We start from the raw sequence: 6,000 nt of genomic DNA, 5'->3' as shown, positions 1-6,000 counted from the left end.
AATTGCCCCTAGTACTTTTAAATTTGAAGTTATCAGCGTTATTTTTACCGTAGTTATGAAAATATTAAGTGTTCAAATATCCGAATAGTAATTATGTTGAGAAAAAGGTGAACGATGTAAGAAGGCATTTTCAAACATCGGGCAAGATTTTTATTATAATATTCTAGTTAGATAGTTAAAATATGCAATACATTAAAACATCAATACAAACATTATATGTAATCGGTTAGGTTAGGTTAGTTAGTGTAATAAATATAATCGGAATTTATCATCATAGAATAAAAAATTGAATGCCATACATTTTTTAATATTATCTCGCTATCTCGTACATAATTATTTAGGAATGAAATTTTACGATTTGCTTAGAAATAATTTAAAAGAATCGATTTTCGTTTATTTCAGTAATGTTTTGGGTCTAAAATCTAAAATTCAAATGTTCTAAGATCAAATAAAAAACATGGTTTGCTCCATGGATTGATTCCTTGTCCGAGGTTTACTATCCTATTAGTGGAAGAACTTAAAATACGAATGAAATATTCAAAGGAAAATAAAAACAAATACGTAACTGTAAATAACTGAATTTATAAGTCTAGGGACAATGTTTTAATTTTTTTCCAGTAATGATCCTAAAATACCACCAGAGTCTACAAACATAAAATTTATCACAAACGGTATTATAAATATTAAGTTGTAAAAATATTAAACGAGAAATGAATACAAAAGTTAGTACGTGCTCACCGAAAGTTTTTTTGAACGATAAAGTTTTTTAAAACTAAAAATAATCTCTCACTTTATGATATTTTTTAGCTGAATACAAAATTGGGTTTTATAACCGCGACTTCAATTTTCGCGGATTGTCGAACACATAAAGCTATGCAAATATTAATTTAGCATTTAAACCGCAAATGCAAATACCAATCGGGGACATTGTGAATATGCAGTAGCGGTTCACATTCCTGGATAATTCAAACTGAATCCCCCGGTATATTTCCATACACAGCAACGTACCTACTCCACTTCCACCTATTAATTGATATTTCTACTACATTCTCATGTTACTCATATTTTAAATTAAAATAACGAATTTATAATTTTCATCATAAATATATTATATAGTAAATTCATAATCTAGTCATTGAAATACTTTTGAAACCGAACCTACTCATCAATGATATTTCCTACAATAATTTAATTATCATTAATGAGTACATCTTAAGCATAAGACTAATCAAATGAACGTTTCTATTCTTTTCTAAGTGGAACATGTAGACATCAGACGCCTCCAGGAGACTATATCGTTAGCCTGCACTTTCGCCTCCTCACACGTCAATTCTGTGTCCTTAGTTCCGGCAAATATTCTATATTTACTTCACATTGTCACATACATACATACAATACTCACACACCCATACACATATACACACCCTCACAAACATGTACAATAGTAACACTGATACACATAAATAAGTACTTAGCATAAATATTATTATGTTATAGTAATAGTTATCCTCAGAATGTAATGAAATGTTTGCAATCAGAGAAACTTTAGTTTTTGCCTTAAAGAAATCACCAAGCTGGTGGAAGAAAATAACGGTTTTGACAGATTGTAAATCAGGGGTCCAAGCAATAGCTGATCGAAATTCAGTCAACCGTCTTATTATGGATATTTATACAGATATACAAAAACTAAAATCCAGATCACAGAATGTGTATATTGGATGGATAAGAGGCCACTGCGGAATTCAAGGCAATGAAAAAGCAGATGAAAAGGCTCGAAAACTACTTTCAAGAAAATAGCTCCTGATTTTGCCAGATTGCCTTTAAGTTTTGCCAAACACAAATAAAAAGCAGAACTCTTAAGCTCCGGAACGACCGGTATTTAAGTGAAACTACTGAACATGTAACTAAAATATTTTTCCAACAATCTTTAATGCCTTTGATTTCAGGAAAACGCAGCAAGTTGGCTACGAACTGACTCAAATCCTTACAGGCAACGAAGGTTTTATGAGCAATCTTCATCGTTTTAAGTTCTCAGAAATCCATGTGATGACGAGACACCCAATATGTCCCTCATTTGTTGATGCATTGTCCCATTTTGATGAGGACCTAGAAGATATCGTATCAGTAATAAGTCACAAGGACTTATCGCATGAAGTAATATCATACGTGGTAAAAATAGTAAAGGTGATTGTTGAAATAAATAAAAATAGGACAGAACGCCGAACGCTCGCAAAGTGGAACGGAAGGTCTGTTGATGCCTGTCAATAGTCCGGCTTCTCCTGAATGAGTTTTCTGTGGTTTCCTCTTCTTAAAGCAAATGCGGAGAAGTTCTTTAATAAGGCCACAGCCGATTATTCCACCAGATCCTCACAATAGTCAGATAAATTAGAAGGAACATATATTTTGCAGTTAAAAGCCTTGTACATAATAAGCAAGGCAAAAAATAGACAACTCCTGTATAAAAAAATCCTCATAATGTTATTGAGACACATTTATATATATATCTACCGGCATATTGAAACCATTGTATCAATTCGATAATGTGTTTCGTCTTTATGAGAAAAGTACAATAAATAAAGCCGGAAGATTGTCATTAACGACCTTCCGGGACGGCGGGAGCTCGCAGGTGTGAAGAAGATTCCACTTTGGTTAAGGCTCTCCTGAGGCATCTGCAGAACGTGTCCAAGCCAGGTCCACCACCACACCCTCAAAACGCTTGCTGCTGCGTCCATTCTCGGACTTCAATATTTCTAATGAAATCCAACAAAGCACACAGAGTGTGAATGTGGTCAATTGTGCTGTAGCCACTAAAGAATCCCGGCTGCTCAGACGGTTGATGAAAACATAATACTACATATTTAAGTTATATAATATCATATTATAATTATGTAGCTAATATGCTGCCGTTTAACACTTACATAACGAAATAAAGAATACATAAATAAACAAACATGTAAACTATTTATTAATGTGTATACATATTTGTATTATGATATATGATGTCAATATAATTGTATCCATTTTAAAAATGAGCCCTAAAAGTAAAGCAAAATGGTGAAGGTTATGCCTCATTTAAAATAATGCATGAAATAATGTCTGCTCTATAAGATATTGTGTTTGCTTTTACGTATCACATATCATTTTATTTGATAACACGCCTTCAAAATGGAATGTCAAGTAGACGAAAGTGAGCATTTTCGACATCTATTTCAGTTTGCGTTCAACCAAGGGAATAAAGCGGCCAAAGGAACTCGCGATATTTCCGCAGCGTAGAATGAAGACGTTATGAATTATTGACTAATTTGGTGTAATATTTTTTTCTGTCTCCTCTTGTTCTCTTCATTTTGAAAAAAACAGACAGATCTTATGTTAACACCCAATATTAAAATATATTTATATTACTCGTATATGTGTTTGTCTAACGGCTAAGTGATTCTTTAATACTCATTTTCGACCTTTTTTAAATACGCTGCAAGTCATAAATAGGGGAAAAGGCAGAGATTTTTTCTGCGGTAACCTTGCTAAGCCACCTATCTCTTTCCTTGTCTCACTCCACACCCCCAGGAAGGAATCTATATATTGAAATTCTATTGGGGTGTTGGGGTGGCTTGGTATTTGTGGTTCAGTCCTAAACAAAGGTGCGGCCTGATCGAGAAGACAATCGGGTAAGATTAATAAGATTTCACCCTACGATTTAGGAGGCTGCGCGCATATTAATGTCTTTATATCCGACTGCTTCGTGAACTAACATACATACATGTATAGGTAAACTGCACACCCAGTACACAGATGTTTTATTGACCTTTTTGTGCAATATATTTATAGGAAAATTGGCGGGCTACCAACATTGATACATACGTACATCAGGCGCCCTCCGCCCACACATATTGTGGATGCGGCGCATCTCTAGAAACTTTGAAAATAATAAGTATTTTTTTTTAATCTTCAAATATTCCTAAATTGTCGCAGAAAATGTTTTTAGTATGCATACCTACTCGTACGTATGCGTATGCGTATGCGTATTATCTTTACCAACATACTGAATACAGATACCTTGGCCTTGATAGTATTCGTTGAATACGCTGGAATCTGGATACTATTAATGTTGAGTCCAATCCTAGAGCAAATTTTCGAATTTTCGCGCATGCGCGTTAAGGTTCAAAACGTTGAATTGTTCTGCAAGATTTAAAAAATAAAAGCGTCCAATTTGTGGAATGCGCAAAAAAAAACTACTTTAGAAACCTACATCATAATGTTTTAAATCGCGTTTTATTGAAATTTCGCCAAAATTTAAGAAAATATCGAGTTTTAGGCACTGTCATAATGAACAATATTTTGAGTTTATCCAAATTTTTGTAGACAAGGACTGGATTCAACTCCCTGGGGAGCTGTTTATATGAAAATATTACAACAGAAATGAAGAACATGAAAGAATTGAAGGAATATAGATATTCAAATATGGGCAGAATGGTGAATGTTACACAGTGTGTAAAGTGGCCACTTAAACCAGCCATCGACAGGTCATAAGCCCTGAAGATGCCTAGACTTCTATATTACCTTCTCTTAAATGTTCGTTATCTCTGTTGTAATATGTTAACTGTCATAATGTTTACAACTTCTCCGCTAGACGCGCCTGCTCATGTGTCCGTTGATTCATTGACGATCGACTAATAATTATTACTATTATAATGGAAAACTTGTATACCACCATTTTCGTAATACCTCAAGCGCACTTCACAGAAGTGATTCAATGCAACATTGATTTTTTAGATCAAGATTCCAAAAAATGTTTTTCTTTTAGTCTAGAACCAAGCATTCCTGCTTTTTCCTTAGTCAAACCCAAATCTCTCACTAAATCATTGAACTCAGCATGTGTAAACAACTGTGGTTTTAAATTTTCTGTAGACCACTGGAACTCGTCATCAGTCGGCTGACTTTTATTATATTCTGGAGTGAACTGTAAAACATCATCGATAGACTCAGGTAACATAGAGACAAGAAGTTCCGGTCCATGTCCTATCGGCCGATTAGCTGAAGTAACGTTAAGATAAATAAATGCTTTCTTATTTTTCGAGTTATGTCCAGAAATATCAATGCAGCAAAAATAAATATCGTTTGAATGACTTTTATGCTCTCTCCATACCATGGATACTGCAAATTTAAAAGCTTTCTTCTCTTTCTTGTACCATTTCCTAAGATATTCAACACAAACATAACATACTGTGAGGAACCCAACATTTTTCTTGACTATCGACTTCTATACCAAAATATGCAAAGTAAACTTTTTTTACAAAGTCAGTTATACATATATGGCAATAAGCGCTAGGAGAATTTTTACAACCACGTTTATCCAGATTAAACTGTGAATAAAATGCACATAGGTTTAAACACTGCAATGTGAGGTTATATTAACTGGAAAAAAACAAACACTTTTGTAATGTATCAGAACTACTCACATTTGATATTATTGTCAACCTTATAACACTAGAATATATCGCCAACTTAAAAATAATTCAACGGTTAAAACTATTTGTTATACATGGTTTTTGGTTAGTAAAATGTCTTTTTATTGAATATTGAAATGTGAAAAATTGGTGGGTGTTACGACTTTGAGTTATTTTTTTTAAAAATCAGCACACCAAATTACACAGAAATTAGCTAAAGTAATTGATATTTTTTGTCCATCGTTGGCCTGTGTTATTAGTGGAGTTCAACTTAGAAAAGTAACAGGTAACATAACCTGTTACACTACACATGGTATAAATTTTTCATTATTTTTTATATTTATTATTTTGCTCCAATATATTTACTTCAATATTAATTTCATTGGACAAAAGAATAATCGCCCAGTCATCTGCCGTCCAGTTACGGTGCTCTTGTGCCCAGTGTTGACTTCAGAGTGCAATGGATTTTTTTCATCGCTTTGCAGCCTCACTGTAGAATTACAAATATACAATACAGTGGCCTTATTCTGCAACTAATTTGTTTCGTAAATTCATT

The sequence above is a fragment of the Micrasema longulum genome, unplaced genomic scaffold (genome assembly GCF_059751315.1).
Source record: "Micrasema longulum isolate JH-2025_06_02 unplaced genomic scaffold, ASM5975131v1 h1tg000107l, whole genome shotgun sequence".
Classification (NCBI taxonomy): Eukaryota; Metazoa; Arthropoda; class Insecta; order Trichoptera; family Brachycentridae; genus Micrasema; species Micrasema longulum.
Note: the sequence above shows the minus strand (reverse complement) of the source record.